The sequence below is a fragment of the Equus caballus genome, chromosome 20, assembly GCF_041296265.1.
Source record: "Equus caballus isolate H_3958 breed thoroughbred chromosome 20, TB-T2T, whole genome shotgun sequence".
In the NCBI taxonomy this organism is placed as follows: domain Eukaryota; kingdom Metazoa; phylum Chordata; class Mammalia; order Perissodactyla; family Equidae; genus Equus; species Equus caballus.
The window spans coordinates 26,512,010-26,532,059 of NC_091703.1; the positions used below are offsets into that span (position 1 = coordinate 26,512,010).

Genomic DNA, 20,050 nt, shown 5'->3' on the forward strand with positions numbered 1-20,050 from the left:
GAGATGGCAACGGGTCAGAGGGAAGAGAAAAGGTTTAAATGTTTAATACACATGTGCCAGGAAATTCAGAGAACATCAGGATCACTCACTAGCATATTTCTGAGACTTCTTTCCACTTATAATGGAAGAAAGGTAGAGATGTCACCTGAACTATGTCACTTGTGAGTCATGTCCTTTCTTTTCTTTTGCATCCACCTAATCTTTCTTTTCGACTCTTCTTCCCACCATTCCTACCTTCTCCCTCTGCCTGTTCAATTCTCTCCTCCCCTCTCCTCCTTCATATCAAGTCTGAGAACATCAATTGCATGCTGATGATACCACAGGTACCATGTAAGTGCTTTCGCAGCTGAGATCATGCAAATCTATTTTGTATGTATCTACACTCCCATAGGAGTGGGTGTCTCTGTGTGTATATGTGTATGTGTATATGTACTAGAATCCATCTATCTCAGGCTGTATCATGTCCTCTCTACTTCCGAAAAGAATTGGGCCACTTAATGAAGAAATTTCAGATACTGTTTTTTTAAAAGTAATTCTAATAAGTCTATGACAATAAGCCACCGTGGTACTCCTTTCTTTTTTTTCCTAACACACTTTGCTCTCTCCTTCTTTTCTGATTTCCTCATTGTTTCAAATCTTACATTCTTTGTTTCCTTCTCAGCTGCCTACAGACTGAGTAAAGCAACTAATGAGGTTCTCAGCATAGGGAAGTTACTTCATCTAGGGAGTTCCATTGCCCTCCACTTTCTTTCCTTTCAAGTGTACCCCTGGATATTCCTTAGTAACTTGCTGAGCTGAAGAGTCTGTGGGCCCCTCCTGGAGAGAGATTGAAGGGCCTTTTCTCCATTAAAAAAAACATGACTTCCCTGTGCCTCTTCCCAATCAACCACCCCTATTTCTTTCCCTTGGTAAAGGGATCCTAGCCCTGGAGAGGGTTAGGGGTGAGGATAGGGGCTGGGAAATATCTGAGCAGAGAGTCTTAGATGCAAATTCAGAGGAAATGCCAGAGCCACTCAGGTAAGAGTCACGACAGGCAATCCATCTCTCTTAAGTCTACAATAGAAGAAATCTGAAGAGTCATGAAGTAGCTTAACGCGGAGATACCAAGTCATGGGTGGACCCCTGGGGGAATAGGAACTTACGTAGTACAAGCTGGAGGTACTCTGGAAAATAAGCAATAAAAAAAATTACTGTTATGTGGGTGGAGCAGAGAGGATCTTTGGAAAATAAAATTTACTATTGACCCAGCGCAGGGATGGGTGCCTGGGGTGGGGATGGGGTGAGGTCCTCTCCCCGGTCTGATACCTCTTGCCCATTGTTCCTGCTCCTTTTCTGCTTGCTGTCTCTGTTTCTCCTTCTTCTGTCACCACAGGAAGTAACCAGCCCCTGCAAGAAGCAGCAGCAAGACTGGCAGGGTCCCTGCCAAGGCTGCTATCCAGGGCTGGGCTCTCCAGAAGAAGGGGTCTGTAATAGAATGAAGCTTTAGCCTCTCACGCCCAGAGTTGGAATCACAGAGTTGATGTCATGATGTTAAATGATCCTTCTCCTACTAAAGCCTCAAGGAACTTTGGGAAAGTCTTCCATAAACTCTTACTATAAAATAGTTTATTACTTGTCTTGAACTGTCTGCTTCTTACATGTGAATAGGAGTTACTTCAGCATCAGAATTATAGTTTTTTTCTAATTTTTCAATAGGTTACTTTTACATGGTTCAAATGTTAAAAAAAATATAAAAAGTCCTCAAAGTATGCCATCCACTCTTTCTTCCCTCCCCCCATTTATTAACCTCTCATTAGTCAGCTTAATATGATGGTTAACAATAGGAACTTTTGAGCTGGGGAGCCTACATTCAAATTCTGGCTCCTCCACTTGGCTGGCAGTGTGATATTGGGCTCATTAGTTAACTATTCTGTTCCTGGTGTCCTAATCTGTAACATGGAGTAATAATAGTACCTCAAACATAAAGTTAAAGGATTAAATTAATGCTTATAAAGAGCCTGATACACAATGAGTACTATTCAAATGAGTATTAAATTTGTAAAATATAAATAAACGTGTATTTTTTCTTTTTTACATCAAAGACAGCATTCTACATAAAGTGCTCTGCATCTGGCTTTTTCTCTTCATCTTGGAGATCCTGCCATATTAGTACAGAGAGAATGTCTGTGTTTTCTTTCCCAGCTGTGCAATATTCTGTTGCATGGAAGTTCCCCATTTATGGACTTTTGCACAGTACAGCTGAGGCTAAGCAAGGAACTGACCTGCAATGGAAATCCTGGCAGTCTTTTCCTGGTTGAGAAGGGGATTTCTGATGATACAGGATACTCCTTCCTCAGAGCTGCCTTTAAGGACCACAGATGCTGCGACTCATACAGACCCGCTCCATCCAGCTCCAAAGGTCCTGGCACAGTTGGCATATCTTCTCCCTTGGCATCTCTCCACTGTATTTGGGGCTGGGGATACCAGCCAGTGGACATGCAATCCAGATGGATCCCTCCATCCTCATGACCCTTCATTTCAATATGAAAATCAGAACCCAGCGCTGTAGAAAGATAAATGAGCCTGAATTCTTTGGAGCCTATTGTATCATAAGAGTATCAACAAGAATCAAATGACACACTCACATTAGATAATTCAAAGGGAGTTTCATTAAGGAGCTATTTACAAAAACATGGTCAAGGTGAGGGAAAACAATATGGGATAGAACAGTGGAGCAGTTACCACCCACACCTAAACCCAAAGTGACACGGAAAAGGACACATTTTGAGGATCTAAAAGAAGACAGTCATTTAGGGAGGAGCTGTGATTTTCGGGAAGGGAATGCAGCCAGCTAGAGGTGGTCCTGCAGAGAGAAAGCAATGGGGATAACTACCTAGATCTCTCTCTCCTCTCTCCCTCCTTCCATCCTCTGCTATGCCTTCCCTTTGAACAAATCCAGCCAGGAGCTACACGGCAAGAAAGTACCCTGAGAAAGAGAAATGCAACCCTTGACATCTGAACATCAGCCTGGTCTCATTGTTCTTCTGTTTAACATAAGCAACTTCATTGAACATCAGCACCAGACAAGGGCACTTTGCCGCTATGATGGGTCAAGACAAAAACAAGACCACCCACAAACAGTGTTTGAAAGTAGAGAAAAACATGAACACTGTCCAAACCACAGTCATGACCAAACCATTCCCTGTCCTGCCTATGAGTGACTGCTGCTCCTTGACTAATTACACCTTTAGCCTCACTCTGGTCTTCCTTGTAGATAAGACTTATTAACATATACACCCATAGTATCACACCTCCCACTTTCCTGACAGCTTCCAATCCAGACCAAAGCCCCACATTCATAAACCCTCCCCTGACTCCCCTGACACAAGCCCAAATTCTAAATCAATCTTCTCTAACACCTTCTTACTGTGACACCCCATGAATACCACATGAGAGCATAATCACTCCTTGCAACAAGTAATAAACACAGCTTGATCAACTGCTGGTGTGTTCCTGGGGCCCATTGGCAGGTGGCAATGGTGGGAGACCATTGGCAGCACAGATGCCATAGTACAGCTCAACCTCCCAGGGCCCACAGCAGCATGCACCTGGAGGGGCCACAAAAGCTATCGGGAATACAACTGAACCCAAAATCCTGTGCCATCACTGAGGAGATATTTTCTTATCCTTCCTAACCTCGAAATTTCAATTCCTCACTTAAACCCTGGTGTCCAGCATGAAGGAGTTCTTTACTTGATATTATGGGGTATAGGAGGCATTATTCCTAGAGGAAAACCTGTGTCTTTCCCAAGGGCCTATGAGAAACAAAATGGGAAGTCAGTGGAGGCAGTTTCTAGTGCCCCGCCAAGACTGCTCAGAGTGGATTTGGAGCGTGACCTCTGCCTCTGCCTCCAGGTCCCTGCAGAGGAACGAGGTCAGAACAAAACCTGGAGGCTCACCTGCAACCTCCAGCTCCACCGTGGCTTTTTCAGAGAAGTTGTCATCTTGGAAATAACAGAGGTAGTTTCCAGTGTCAGAGGCTCTGACTCCGTGAATTCGGAGAGTAGCCTTCCCTTCAGTGATGCCATTCCTTCAAATCGAAGTTCTCCCTCGATACTCTGCTATCTGATTCTCTTCTACTTCCTGCCCATTTGCATACTCATATACTACCTCCCTAAGGCTGGATCTCACCCACATCAGCTTCATGGTCTCCGCACTCATCTTCAGGGAAAGTTGACATGGAAGATCAATGTCTTCACCCACCATGGCCAGGATTGGTGCAGTGGGTCCAGTCACAGTAAACTGAGCTGGTCAGTAAAAGGAGAAGCTCCTTCAGAGGAAGTTGGGGACATGATGGTAAGAGAGGGGCGTCTCAGGCAGGTAGGGTGAGGTACAAAAAACCTAGAGAGTAACACGATCCTAACAGAAGTACGATTTGTTTTCATGGCATGTACACCTTCAGTTTGGGATTGGATTTCTAGGTATGATAAGTTGTCAGAGGTTCTGACAGGGCACTAATAGGTAATTGGTTGCTTCAGATACATAAAAGCTGAATGTTTTCTACCTGAGCAAGGGGTAAGCAGCTGGACCAAGATGAGACAGACAAGGAGGTCGAGCAGAGGGACACTTAGGGAACTTGCCATTTTCATCAGTGCTGCAGACAGACACCAGAAAGAGTCAGGCAGAAACCACGACCTGGAAGAAGATGGCGAATTCCACATCAAACCTCCACCTCCCCAAGGTCGACTCAGGGTGAATAACATAGTCACTAACGTGGTGACTCAAGATATTCTGCTAAAATATCTGCTTGAGAGTCTCTTAACTTTTGAGTTCCAACATGAAAAATCACTCATAAAAATATGTTGTTAAGTGTACACACTTTTAACATATAAATGTTATGTAGGTATTGTTAAATGTACATGCATTAACCCTAACCATCACGAAATCCTTGGCTCTACTGTCCAAATATGCTCCTCTCTAGGTCTCCTGATTCCATGTGTCTGCTATAATCTATGCTCGACACAAGATCCAGAACATTCCTTGAGTCACATCGTGTCACTTTTCTGCTTAGCACCTTCCGGTGGCTCCCATTTCACTCAGAGTAGATGCTGAAGTCCTCACAATGGCCAACATGGCCCTTTAGGACCTAAATCTCTCACTTCATCTCCCCTGTTCTCCTTGTCTGCTCCAGCCACACTGCCCTTCTTGCTGGTACTTGAACAGACCAGGACAGAGAATATAGACCCTGACTCTTTCTTTTACTTGGAACACTCTGCTCCCGGTATCCACAAGACACACTCTAGCACCTCCTTCAAGTCTTTCCTCTAAAGTCAGTTCGTCCATGAGAACTTCTCTGACCACAGGGTTATGACAAACTGCTCCCATCCCCCTGAGCTGCTCTATTTTCCACATTGAATTTTCATCACCTAACGTATCATATGTTCACTGTCTGTCTCCATCTGCTCAAATGGAAGCTCCACAAAGTAAGGATATTGGTCTATTTTGTTTACTGATGTGTAATGAACCCTCAGTAAATATTTGTTGATTGAATGAATGCATGAGGGGTAACATATTAACCAATCAATGCTAGAATTTTAAATTGATTTAGATGATCATAGTAACAGGTTGTCATCCGGCAAGATGAGAAGTGGAGAGTTGTGAAGACAAGCGTCTACCTCTGTAGTGACCTGTTATTTATTCTGACTTAGAGAACAGAGCTCAGCCTCCTGTGTTCTCACAGGGACTTACCTGTATTAATGTATTTATTCTTACTTTTCATTGAAGTGGTTTCAAGGAGCAAGCATGCCCTGGATATGTGTGTAAGAGTGTTATAACTGAGTGTGCTTCAGAGCGCTCTTCTCACAATTGTTCCTCGGGAGAGAAACATCCCTTGGATGGAAATTATTCATTTCCAGTCTTCCCTTTTCCCAGGTGTTCACCAACGCCCCTTGGGAGATGGCCTCTGGACTCATGAGTAATGGATAACTTCCCTGGTCTTAGTCTTTCCACTTTAAGAGAAGTTCCTTTTCGAGGCAGAGATGTAAGAACTGGTACTTGCAAACTAGGGGCAAATATGTAAAGCGAGGAGCACACAGCAACCCAACAAAGTTCATGCCTCTGCGAAGTGCTGAGGTTGTATCAGCTCAGAGGCAGAGCCCTTGCAACTCCCTACTCTCTTCCCAGTGCTCCTAAATGTATCTTGCCTCAGAAAGGCACCTCTACCATCTTTTAGGCATGGTCTGTGGCATCTCTGTGAACTATTGTGATAAGGGAAGTGTAGGGACCTGGCCAGCTGGCAAGGCTTGATTCTGGCTAGAGTTCTAGCTTGGCTTCCATCCTAAACACCCCAGAGTTGGCTGCATCCCTACATAGTGGAGAGCCTGAGAGTACGCCTAGGTGGATTATTCAGTGACAACTGAGAACTCCAGACCTAGCCCCTCCTTTCTCCCTTTCTCTCCCATCATGTATCTACTCCTTCCCTGAAGATGTCAGTGGAATGGGGTGCTGAAAAATGACTTGAGGGTGTGTCCATCTGTGGAACAACAATGCAGACTCCTCCAAGAACCAACCATGACCATCAACAAGTCCAAATTACGCCCCTACCAAACTCTGGTTATGATTCAGGCAGACTTTCTGGTGGAGGCTCTGGAGTCAGTCAGCCACTTCTTAATCACAAGGCTAGTGAATGAGAGAGCTAGGAATAAGACCAGCTCTCACCCATCTTTTCATTCATTCATTCAACAAATATTTATGAGCACATACTATGTGCAAGGCCCAATATGTCTTAGGTGTAGGAACAAAAAGGGTGTGGAAACTAGGTAATAGCTCTATGATTCACAAGCTGTGTGATCTCAGCCATGTGACAAAACCTATTTGAACTCCAGAGACTCGTGAAACAATGTTAAATATGAACTTTAGAATGTGCAAAATTAGCCCAACAGTTCCACTTCCAGATATCTGTCCACCAAAGCCCTTGCATGGGTGCAGAGAGAAACACGCGTAAGGATGGCACTGCAGCATATTTTTAAAAGTAAAGAAAGGATAAACAACCTAACCAGCCACCCATAGGAGACTAGTTAGTTAAATAATGGTTCATTCAGGTGAAGGAATTCAATGTGGCAGTTAAGACTAATTTATAGTCACTAACACAGATAATTAGGACATATTAAGTGTACAAAGAGCACTTTCCAGAACAACACTAATGATTCTGTTAAAAAACAAAATCAAAGCTATACAATTTGTATATTCAAGTTTATGTAATTCTCTTAAAAAAGGTCTAAAAAGATACATTCTACACTAAGAACTGGGGATTGAGTGAAAGATACTTTTGTCCTTTGCTCCCTATACTTCAAAAATTTTTTGTGTTTAAATTTTAAAAGTTTTCATGTGTAATTTAACAATTAAAAATTGTTATAAGTAATTATAGTCACTGCAACATACTAATTGTTCAGAAAATACCAACTCCTCCAAAACCAACCAGCATGAAGCCCCCAGTCATAACACCTGCGAGTCTGGGACCTGCCGGGGGACAAGGGAGCAGAAGTCTGTGCAGCCGATGCTCCTTCAGACCCTTGTCTGAAACCTGGACAGAACCTCAGACAAAATACTGCAATTCAGGACATCCTCTCCTCTTCAAACTGTTCTCTATGCTGCTAGAGAGAGGACAGTATTATTATTATTATTATTATTATTATTATTATTATTGGTATTATTGGTATAATTTCTCTGCTGTCATTAGAGTGGGGAATATGTTTTCGTTTATTTTTTAGTACGTTTATTTTTTTTCTCCTGATTATGGACAATTTTACAAGGGAGAAAAATGTAAAAGAAAAATTTAAATAATCAGTAATGGTAATCACATACTTTGCTTCAGGGGAATGTAAATATTTCTGGAAGTATTTTGGGCAAATATATATATATATATCATATACTATAGTATATGATATATATATATACCAAATGCCTTAAAAATGTTTCATACTTTGAACCAGAAACTCCACTGGTAGGAATTACTTTTAAAGACAAAACATCAGGTATTAATGCAAAGATTAATGTTTAAGGCTGTTAATCATAGCAAAATCTGTAACAGCAAATGCAGACAAAATTTAAATATCCAAATTGAATCCAATTATTTTACAATAATAAATAAAAATTCTTCATTAAAAACAAGATTCCTAATGACTATATGGAAATCTCTTTATGATTTGACAATATGTTGCTTATCCATCCTCGAACTGTAGTGTATGTATATATATGTTTTATATCTACATTGATTCACATTTTTCTACATCACAAACAATTCTGTAATGATCACCTTTAAACATAAATCTTGAAGCACATCTCTTTCTAGAACCTCTTAGAATACATTCCCAGAGATGACCAGGAGAGATTATAAGAGTCCTTTGCTCCTTTCTGACCACAGGAAGTTCCTAAGAACATGCAGTTGGCAAGTTTCTTCATTCAGGTTGTCTCCCTCCCACCAAATTCCCAATGCACGTCCTTACCTTTTGCACTGCCGCCTGTCCCACCCCCATCCCCTCACCACACACACAGGCACCAAAGCCCTTTCTCTGGGTGAGGACTTCCCTGCACCTTCTCTCAGCTTTGTAGCCTCCCTCCTCCCAGGGCCTATGGCCCTGGCTTTTACCAATTTACCTCACTTACCCCTTGGCATTCCCATCTGAAAACCACAGCCCACAGAATGAATGCAGTCAACATTTTCCATTAATGTTAACAGTCTCCTCTGGAAGAAAAGGAAAAGAAAGAAAGGCTGCTCACTGTGAGAAACAGTAACAGAGTCCCTGTTTGGAAGTATTAGTTTTTTGTTTGGCTCAGAGGAGTGTTTCTTATCAGTTGCTGGACAGACACCAGCTGGAAACATTAGAATGAAAACTGAAACTGTACTGGATTGTACAAAATGAAGAAAAATTATAACCCTAATTGCTGCACTGTTTGTGTCTCTCTGTGTTTACCTATTTGAATCATTCATGTGTATATTTGTGTATAATCAGTATTTCACTATACACACCAGTTTTATGTCTTTTATATCATAATAGATTTATCAGTAGAAGTAATAGGAAAATTACAAGATTTTAAAGTGTTAAAAGAGGAGGATATTCATTAATTAAAACATTTCTGTGCCTGTTTGCTAACATCTAGTGCATGTAGCTGGGCACACGGAGGAGGACATCTTTTACAACAGAATCAAATGGAAGGACAAATGGGAAGAAAACCAGCTACACTTGACCATTTTAGCACCTCTGAAACTCAAGTCTCAGATTCATGACCAAATCATACAGTTTTCAGTTTTCCAGAGGCAGTGCTGCCAGTGACTAATGGGCACGTCTTACATTTTTCAGAACATTCTTATTTGGAGTATTGCTGAGCAGCTTCAACCACCTTTTGTGGCTTATTTGTGCTACATTTGTATTTTCTTGTCGATTTGTTTCTACTCTACCCTCAGGACCTTGTATTCTCTGAGGTTAGACTCTGGATAGTCTGTGAATGCTGTTTTTATAAGGTGCTTTTGGGACAAACTGGTCCTACCTGTGGCCTAGGGCCTCCCAAGACAGTTTATTTGTGTCTCAGTACTGTGATTGAAGCTCCTAGGGCTTTGATGTGACCTTGGCTGATGGAATTTGATTATATTTCAACAGTTTGAATTCAGGCTCTGTGGTAGATATGGCTAGTTTCTTGTGCAATATGTCTTCCCTGCTTTTTCTTAGTAATCAAACCCATTTTGGGAGAGGGGGGTTCCTGCAATGTGCCCATCCCCCTTATAGTTAGGACAGACCAAGGGACTTAGTTGGAGTCAATAATTTGTAGGTGCAAGTTGGTGAGTTGTATTTCTCAAGAGAAGACCACACTCTTCCTACTTCCTCCTTCCTTTTGCCTAGAACATGGTCCTTGGAGCTGGAGGGCAGGGACCATCTCGTGACCACGTGGCAACTTTGAGCATGGAAGCCACCTGTTGAAACTGTCAAGAATAAAGACAGTTGGAGGCTGGTACACGGATACATCTCTGAGCTGCCAGATCAGCTCTGGACTGCTGCACTCTTAATTCATTTTACATGAAAGGGGAAAAAAAAATACCTGTCTTGTTTAAGCCAGTGGTACTTCTGGTATCTGTTGTCAGTAGCACCCCCACTATCAACAGTTTATCATGAAACTTTTCAAACATACAGAAAAATTCAAAAAGCCTTTCAATGAACACCAAATTTACCTACTATCTATATTCTACAGTGAACATTTCACTATAGAATTTTTATTATAACCTACCCTTCTGTTTACCCCAGCCATCTTTATTTTTTCATTTATTTCAATCCTTATTTATTTATTTAAGGCCTTTAAAGTAAGTTTCAAACATCAATGCACTTTTTTCTGGATACTTCAGCACACCTATCAGACTGGAGAACACGGTTCTGAAATGTTTGAGGCATCAGTGCTGTGTTTGAAACACAAATGTACAAGTTCCTTTCAGTTATATGTTGTAAAATGATCAGTGGGGTATTTTTATCTGGGGATCTCTAGCTCCTCTAAGCCTTTCCATCCACAAAGATACTGACAGTCTGTCCCCAAGTCCCTGGCCACTCCTTGTAAGAGTCGGGCTCCCTCCAGGAGGCTGTGTGAGCATGAGGCTCCAGGACTGCCTCTCAGGAACAGCTTGAGACAGGGACAAGCACTGCCTCAGGGCCCTTCTGTCCATTCCCTGCCATTTGCTGAGATAAGTGCTCTCTTCTCCGCTGATACCACAGGAAGGGAATGTATGTTCTGCAGGACCTGTAGGATGTAGGGCCCACAAATCACTTGAAGAAGAGCTGTCATAAAATGACTTGGGAAGGAAGCTGAGGAGAATCTTGAGGTTGAGTTCAGAGACAGAAAAAAAACATAAAAAATAGGAGAGTGGGCATTACATTACAGAGGGGTGAGAAAGTAAAACTTAACTCAGAACATTACAATCTGCCCCAATTGGGAGGGGCTACCAAGCTGGGGAAAGCGAGGAAACTTTTGGAGATACTACCTCCTTGAGGAACAATTGCTATTTCTATACATTCTAGAATGTGCAAGGTGTAATTATTGCCTAAATTATTGCCAGCTGCTTCAACAAATATCTTCCAAAGTGTCAGGGGCTGAACCCAACAGTAACTGAGTTCTTGCTCACATAATCCTCAATGCAGTCGCTCCTGGCTGGCAGGCAGGTTTGATGGGTGGGACTCCTTTCATCTGAGGCCCCATTCTGAAAGGACAGAGTCCTCTGCATGTAGTCAGAAAGAAGGAAGAGAAAGTGGCCTCCTCCTAAAGGCTTTGCCCCAGAGAGGATTCACCTCACTTCCACCCATATTCCCTTGAAGCTAAAGAAACAATCCATGCACCCAACTAGATGCAAGAGGTGCTGGGAAATGTATTCCCTGGCTAGACAACTAATTACCAGTGATAACTCTATATTATGGAAGGAAATAACATGAATTTTGGTGGACAGTTAAGTTTCTTATCCTCAGTGGGGAAAGCCGACATTCAGACCACACGTCAAGAGCAAATCCCAGTGTTTGATTACACTGGGAAGAGCAAATAAATGTTGCAGATAATCTCTTGTGCTTTGTTTTTGTTTCTGTGGAGCTATTGTTAGCCAAAAGAGAGATTTTCTCCAGAAAGTGTAGTCTCAGCTCCTGGGATGGTAATTTCTAACTGACAGTCAGAGCACTTGTAAAGGCTGCTCCAGGCTCTGAATGAAGCACATACCTTTAAACATTACTTCTTTTTCTTTCAAAAATAGACTGTACCTGAGGCCAATTTGTGGGATTTGAGAAGGTGGACTTCAGGATATCCAGTGTCTTTTGGTTCTCAGTGTCAGATGCGCAGGGCCTGCTGACTTTTTAACCCTCTCCCTTATCAGACAAGCTTCTGCCAAGGCAAGGCCCATATCTATTTCACATTTGCATACTTGAAGGAATGGAGTTAGTGCCTGAAAGACAGGGGTGGGTGCCCAAACCATTGGTTAAATAAAAAGAGAGATAGAGAGAAATTGTCATCATTATGTACCTAAAAACCTCATTTGCTCTACTGTTTTTCCATTGCATTTGAAGCCTTTTCTTTCTCATTGTGGAATAAAGGCTCTCTCCTTCCTTAAACAGACTCCAGGCAACAGAAGGCAGGTGGGAGTCTTCTGGTGCAAGGGAGTCTTCTCACCCCTGGATTATCCTTTATCCAAATCCTGCCCTGGGGTTAATCCTGTTTTCAACACTTTTCCTTTGGGGTAGGGAGAGTAAGAGCCTTTTCTCCTCCTGTCCCTTCCCCACCTTCAAGCGCAGAATCATGATTAAGCTGCTCTAATCCACAGGAGGAGGAACCTCAGACCTAGCCAAAATGGTCCCCTCACAAATCAATAGCAAAAAATTACCATTATAATAAAACAAGATAATAATGGTAATAACATTTACTCTGTACTGAGTGTATGCATATTAGACAGGTTTCTATTCCAATCATGCTTCAGAACGAACACCAAACATCTCAGGAAATTATATCAACACATTTTTCTCCTTCATGAGTCTGCAGGGTGACTGGAGTGCAGCTGGACTGGGGTGGGTTCACCTGGTCTTGGCTGACTAGATTGGATTCCAGGAGAGGTTGGGTTCCTGTCAACTCCAGAGGTCTCTTTATTCTGAGACAAGGAGGTACAAGACATGTGCTTCTGCCTGTCCTGGCAGATGACAGAAGCAAAGGAACCAAGCCAAAGCAGGCAAGCATGATTAGAGCCTCTATTTCACTGACATTCCAATGGCCAAGCCCAAAGTTAAGGAGGCGTGAACTGCAAAGACTCATGGCTGATAACAGGAGAACTGGGGCAGTGAGCCTATCCAGCACAGGAGAGAGCTCTGACCACAAAAATATCCTGTGCTAATCACAGAAAACCAGAAATAATCACACATGCACACAAGTGCATACAGCATATATGATCCCACCACCAAAGGAAACACAGGTGAAATAGTTTTATCCTAGTCTCTTACCATCCACACAGATGCTCAGTCAAAACCTTAACGTCATCTTTGCTTCTATCCTCCTCTCCAATAGCATCTAATCCATGAGCAAGTCCTATCTCCAAATAAGTCTCGAACCAATACATTTTGCAACTCTATGGTTAATATTATGGTCCAAACCTGCATCATCATCTGTTGCAGAGATGACTGCAATTGTTTCCTAATTGGTCTCCCTCCTGCACACTTACTCCTGCTCCAGGAACCCACTGCACAACAGACACAGCATGTACCTACCACACAACAGGCACAACAGGCATCAACCACACCACAGTTTAAGTTTTAATCTCTAATGTCATAAATATTGACAGATATACCCCACATAAGCAAAAACTCTTTGAAGTCTTCTATAATTTTTAAGGGTCTAGAGGACAAAAATCTGGAAACTACTGTTCTTCCCACTGAACCTGAACCTTGTGATCCACTTTGTCCAGTATTCACCTGCTCAGCTGGGACCTTAAATCTTAGTCCATACTCAGTAACTGAGTACTGACTACTTGTTTATTGCAGCAACACAGGAACAAGGCTAGATCCAGATGTGTCCTCATCCTTCATTCTTCTTCATCCTAGTTCTAGACCTAGGGAGCTTTCCTGTACGGCCTGGAAATCTTGGGGGTGGGTTGGAAATGGACCATCAGCTCCTGGCACCCCTTAGCAGTAAGGTTGGAAACCATGCCCATAGCCTTGCCCCCCTCCCACCTCTCTGGTCCTGCTTCCTCTATCTCTGACCTCCATTCATGGTTTCCACCTCCCCTCTTATATCCTTGTGCATCCTGTTCTCCTCACCCCGAGTTCACAGTGTCTGATGTCAACTCAAAGATCAGGCTGAATATGTCAATCTGATGGTAAAGTAGCAAGTTTTCTACCTGTCACTTTCTCACACTTTCTTCTTAGTTAGGAGCCATGTGGCAGCACAAGTTTCCTGATACTAGGACCTGCCACATGTTCATAAGCAAATGAGTTACCAAAGCAACAGCCAGGGAGAGATAGGGTTGGGGCCGGAAAAGGGTGTCAACGGGGCCTCTGGAGGAGGTTCTCTTGTGTGACTAGAGGGAAGAAGAGCCTATTTCCTCCACCTGAAGATGTGCTGTGGTAGTAGAGATGGCCAGGGCTTAACTACTTGGCTTGAGATGAAGGAATTGGTCCTGGTGGCTGCGGTGGGTCCCTGCCCTGTGAATGATCAGGCCACCCTCAATAACCATGATCTCTTGGGCCCCTATGATCCCTGGGCAGATGAAGAGGGGGATGTCATCAGACTCAAGCCTGAAAAAGGGCCTCAGGGGCCTAGAGAAGGACTAACAGGGACACATGTAGATGTACAATCTGTCCCTCATATTATAGAAGGAGATATCTCCAGCTTCATAGTCCAGGAAGACGCTCACCTGGCTAGGGCACTCTGTCAGGAGGAGAATGTCCTCAGGAGAGTACAGGGCTCAGTAGTGGTTTTCAAACATCTTCAAGGTCCAGAGGCCATTCTGAGGAATCAGTAGGGCCTTCCCTTTCTTCTCAACACAGTCTCTACAAAACCCTACAGCCCACAACATCACATTTTTTAACTCCAACTCCAAGTAATGTCTCCCTGATAGGGAGAGCTTCAGATCAAGGATACAAGGACAATGGTTGAATCTCTGGGTTGTCAGGCACGCTTTGCCTAGAGGGCCCTGTGTTGTGCCTCTCCGGTCCTCTGACAGGAAGAGCTCAGGTGAGTGGTGTCTGGGTCCAGGACCACATCAGCTGCAGAGGAAGATTCAGGTTAGGCCTGGGGGCTCAGGAGATTGTGTGATTCCTGGTCCCCATAGAGGTCCCAGAAAGATGGTTGGAGATCGCCCATGTGGCAGCCTTTTCCATGAAGACCCCTTGACCCCAGGTCCTAGGCAGCTCCCAGACTGAGAATGACTGAGGCTGTACCTCTGTCTCTTGAATGACAAGAGCTTTGCCTCAGGTAGAGGAAAACAGGGCTCCAGGAGATGTAGAAAGTTTAGGAAATGAGTTGAAATTAATGGTTCCTACTTTTTCTCAACATTCTCAGATCTGCCCCATTTTCTGTTGAAGACATTTGATCTTTGGGACTCTCTATAGTTAGAAACTTCCCCACTTGTCTTAAACCAGCAAAGAGGCCCTATCCCTCTCCTAGTGAAGCAATTAAGGCCGATTTCTCCCTACACAGGTTCCTGGATGGTAAAGGGCCCCTTCATTTGTCCTCTGTGTTCCACCAGTTTAACCAGATGACAACTGATTTAAATGACTAACAAGGGCCCTTCAAAGGGTAAAAAAGGAGGATAATGTTCCCAAAAGATACCTGCTGCCTGAGAGGTATATAAAACAAAAGGTAGGGGGAACTATTTCCATCCAGTTTTCTTTAACAACATGGGTCTGAGTCTGAAGTTATGACCTCTCTGGATACAGGGAAAGCTTCAGACCCTGACATTCTGCAGACTTTCCCATTTGCAGTTATTATTACTTACTCAATCTACATTTCCATTGTGTTAAAATGACTTTCACCTTTCTCCAAGTTGATATGTGTGGCTGGGACAATTTTGAAATTCAAAGAGCAAAGAGGAAAGGTCCTAGTGGCATGGTATCTGGTGAAGCCTGGATTCTTAGGTGCTTTTGAGCAGAAGGTGAAAAATCACAGAATGCGAAGTGGTCATTAGGACCAGACAGTTGTATCCCCTGCTCTCCCACTTGCCCACCTCCCCTCCCCTCACAGGATACACACAGAGCATCAGTGTTCTCTTGGAGCAGGAGGCATTTCTGGCATCTATCTATGCAGCCCCAATACAGACTTGGGGAAGCTTATTGCCTTCCCACACGTGGCTCTTCAGCTGCGCAGTCTATACAGTCTTCAGGTTATAAAAAGCTAAGTCAGTATTGTCTTCTTTCATGTTAATCCAGGATCCACAGAGCAACAACTACTACAGTGAAACCTTTGTGGAGGTCCACTATGTCTGGTAGACTTCTGTAATCATGGATTAAATTATTCTAATAAAGAAGGGAATGTGGGAACTAAGCTGTAGAGCTGCTTGAGAGTTGTGGGGATTCATTGACAGAATAGCTGGGATAGAGCATTGGCTCAGATACTGACAGTGGACCCACCCCAGCCCTCTGCTCTCCCAGGCAGTGTTGGCTACGTTGTTCATCTCCTCTAATGTGCCCTGTAGGCTGGCTAGTGGGGAGGAAGCTCAGGAACTGAGGGAATGCCAGAGGTGCTCTCCAGCTTGTGAGAGGGTTCTTCTCCATCCTTCAGTGGGACAGACAGAAGAGAGGTGAGCTTCAGGAGATAATGGCTATCCAAGCACAAGACAAATTGTGCCTGGGATAGTTCAGGAAATGCTAACCTTACATAATTCCTCTTGATGTTGCTCTGTAAAATATAAACAGAAACAAATGAAGGTCCTCCATAGAAGAATTAAGAGAATTTGTGTTTGTATTAAATGATGGACTAGCTCTTTCTATAAACACTACCATCTCCCCTCCCCTCTGGCCAGGGAATTGTCAAGATAACAGAAATAATAGATGATCAGGTGGCTGGATCTTAGAGGCGCTGATTTATCTCTGCTTCAGTTCAACAATATAGTGCTCCACTCCACGTATCCAGGTGAATGGATGCAATACTTGCAGAATGGAAGCAAGTGAGCTCTGAAGATTAAATCCTAGGACATGAGAGTTCCAAGCCCTTGCTGCTACCTCTAGTCACATCCTTTCTCTGTTTCCCAGGCTGTTAGCTGTCAGAGCTATGTCCTTTGTGTGGAAGTGAACTGCTCTTTTGATGATGACAAGAACCTCGTCTTTTGATATGACAATAAACTTATTCTTTTACCTTTAAGGTGACGTTCTTTCTCTTTTTCCATGTGTTCTTTCCACAGTTTCTTACATGCAATTTCTTTCTCTTCATTTTCAATTTCTTTTTCCCCTGGAGAATCTCTTTTTCCCGGTGGAATTTGTTCACAAGACAGGTGCTCCCAACGATGACAAGGAGTAGAGTACGCAGGATGACAGCCAGGGGCACCATCGAGGGAGATGTGCTGGGAATAAAGCATTCAGAATAGGGAGCCAGAAAAGTCCTATTTAGTGAGAAAAAGTAGATCTGGGACAACAGCTCCCTTCAGGACTCATATCTTAAGAGCTCCCCCAGGCCCTTGCTCTGTTGGCTTCTTTCTCAGAAACCCCAGATAGAGAAAGAATCACCCCACAGTGATTTCTAGGACCGGGGGCTCAGGAGACAAAAAGCAGAAATAGCTGGAGTCACCAAGAGAAGGACCAGGTGAAAAAAAGCTAACCAGCCATGCTGGATCACCAGGGCCACAACCCTGGGACAAGCCACCATTCCTTCTTTCCTGGAATGCCCCCCTCCCTGCTTCTGCCCGCACCCTCTGCAATCTATCCTCAGCCCAGCAGCCTAAGTGAGATCATGTTATTTCTTTGCTCAGAACCCTGCAATGTTTCCTATCCCACTCAGACTAAAACCAAAGTCCGTCTGTAGCCTACATTGCCCCATGTGATCTGGACCTATTGCCTCTCTGATTTCATCTCCTCCAAATCTCACTGAACTCAATTCATTCCAGACATACCTGCCTCTTGGGGTTCCTTGAAGCTGCCAGACATGTTCCTGCCTCAGGCCCCTTGCATATGTTGTTCCTGCTACCTGGCTTGCTTGGTCTTTAAATATCTGCATGGCTCCTTCCTGACTTACCCAACTTTCATCTTTCCCATGAAGCCTTCCCTGACCATCCTATCTATAATTACAACTCTCCTCTGGCACTCCCTATCTCCTACATTGATTAGCTCTTTCTACAGTACTTATCACCATCTGATATAATCCAAAGTTTGTTAATGATTTCACTCCTGATTTAATTACTTCATTTATCACCCTCTGATACCCTAAAATGTGAGCCATGTGAGGGCAGGGATCTTCATGTATGTTTTTCAGTGATTTACTGTTGGTTTCTAGAACAGTACCTGGAACATATGTGATGCTTGTTAAGTATTTGTTGAATGAATCTCTATAGATAGAGAATTTCCCTGCTCTGTCCTTTGGGAAACCCCATGGGCAAGAAAGGAGGCTTCAGCAGGCAGCACCTCTGGATGTAGACAGACAACCGCCCAGACCATTCTCCATGTTTCATGATTGTTCTAAATGTTTAAAAATTGCTGCAGGATAAAGACCACAACAGGGAAAAACCATCAGATTTACCCTCAGAGAAGAGGCTTCTACTCATGTGTTTTGAGACTGTTTGATTTTCCCCTTCTGACAAGGGGAGAGGCCTCAGCTGAGCTGCAGCCTCCAGCCCTTCAGGGCCCAGGACTCTTCCACTCCAAGCCCCTACCTCCCCATCTCCTCTTCAGCCTCAAATCTGGCTGGTGAGCATCCTGCCTCCCTGCAATGAGCCTGCAGAGGGCAGGGAACTAACCTAGAATGAAAATCACAGTTTCCTTCTCCTAGCCAAGCAGGGTGGTATTGATGGAGCAGGACACATTCCTCACAGAGCGGTCCCTGATGATCACAGCCATGGTGACTATGAAGAGGCTGTCTGTGTCTACAGTGTAAGCCTCCTCCATGGTGGGCATGATCTCACCATAGGAGTACCTCCAAATTGCTCTGGGCTCTGGGTACCATCCTACACATGTGAACTCCAGCAGGATGCACCCATTTTCATGGCCATTTGTTTCAATGAGGGGCTTAAGACACAGGCTTGAAGAGAGAAACCACTGCTCACATCAAAGGCAACGGTGTCTTAGTCAAAGTGTCTTAGAAGATGAGCTCTTAATGGTGATAACCAAGGGAAGGGGGCAGAGAGCAAGGGTCCAGCACCTAGAGAAACTGATTATGCATATTCCATGCATTTCTGCACCAGTTCTGTGAAGGGAGGAAGGAAGGAAGGAAAGGCGGGAGGGACAGAGGAAGGAAGGAGGAAGATAGGAAGAAGGGAGGGAAGAAAACCTTGACTTTGGACGACATTAGGAGACCAATATTCAAATTAAATTGCGAGATCTCTAAAGAGAAAGGATTACTTTGCAATTTTCTTTGCACTCTACATGCAGACCTAATCACAGTACCAAGCTTCTGCCTCCTAATAAATGTTTGTTGGTTGATTCATTCAGCTAGAGATTTTAATGTTCTCACTTCTGTGTAGATCTGTCCACTCTGACCTAAAGAGCCGGGTTTAGAATTTCACTTTCAGCCCTGGGAGGGCTTCTGAGTAGCCTTGGTTTCCTGAAACATTAGGTTACTGTGATAAGGACAGATTCTGCCAGGCTGGCAGAATCTTAAGAAACTTTTTAACCTCAAGACCATGACCCTAGCAATCTAAGATGGGTGAGGAATAGCCAGTGTTCTACTTGCTGATATGAGTAGTGGTTATGTGGATTACAGTTCATAAGAATTCTGTAATCTATACATTTATGTGTTGTGAGTTTTTCTCTATGCATTATTTTTCACAATAAAAATGTCTCATTCTTAAACCTGTTACTGAGGAAGACCCTCAGAGATCTCTAAGATGTAAACAGAAGAATAACCTGTAGGGATTCAACATTCTCCCTGTTCAAGGCTACAGCTGAGTTCTATGTGTGCTTCTCAAGGTTTGATGCCCACAGCTTAGCAGGGCAAACCCATTCATTTGGCCCTTGGGCAGGAGGAAGCCACCCTTCCTGTGTAAAGGGGACTCCAGGCAAATATCTGCTGGTCTGCCATGGGCCTGGGGTTAGGAGAGAAAGTTTCCCCAAGAGTCACACAGTGAAAAAACAAGGATCAAAATGAAAGGACACACCTGTAACCATCAGGTGCATGGTGACCTCATCATAGGCTGTGCTTTCTTGGAAGTAACAGTGGTAGATGATGTTTTCGTGGGCTGTTATGTTGTGGATAATCAGCACCACACTCCCCTTGCTGATCTCTTCCTTCACAAAAGCTTTTCTTTCTTGGGGCTCCTCCATCTGCTCCTCTGTTCTCTCTCACCCGCCCTTATACACAGGCACTGCAGGGGAGAACTGAGACCTGAACTACCTCACCTCCATGTCCTGAGCACTTTTCTCAGGTGACA

General features: G+C 43.7%; 4 pseudogenes; 1 reads left to right on the plus strand and 3 right to left on the minus strand.

The window, feature by feature from the left end:
* The window catches only part of LOC138919373 (butyrophilin subfamily 3 member A2-like), a 187,384-nt pseudogene that overhangs the window by 118,755 nt on the left and 48,579 nt on the right, over nt 1-20,050 (plus strand).
* LOC138919676 (butyrophilin subfamily 3 member A2-like) overlaps nt 1-20,050 on the minus strand; it is a 140,252-nt pseudogene that overhangs the window by 101,089 nt on the left and 19,113 nt on the right.
* LOC138919678 (butyrophilin subfamily 3 member A2-like) lies at nt 1,025-18,186 on the minus strand (annotated as a pseudogene).
* On the minus strand, nt 14,306-19,943 carry LOC138919679 (butyrophilin subfamily 2 member A2-like; annotated as a pseudogene).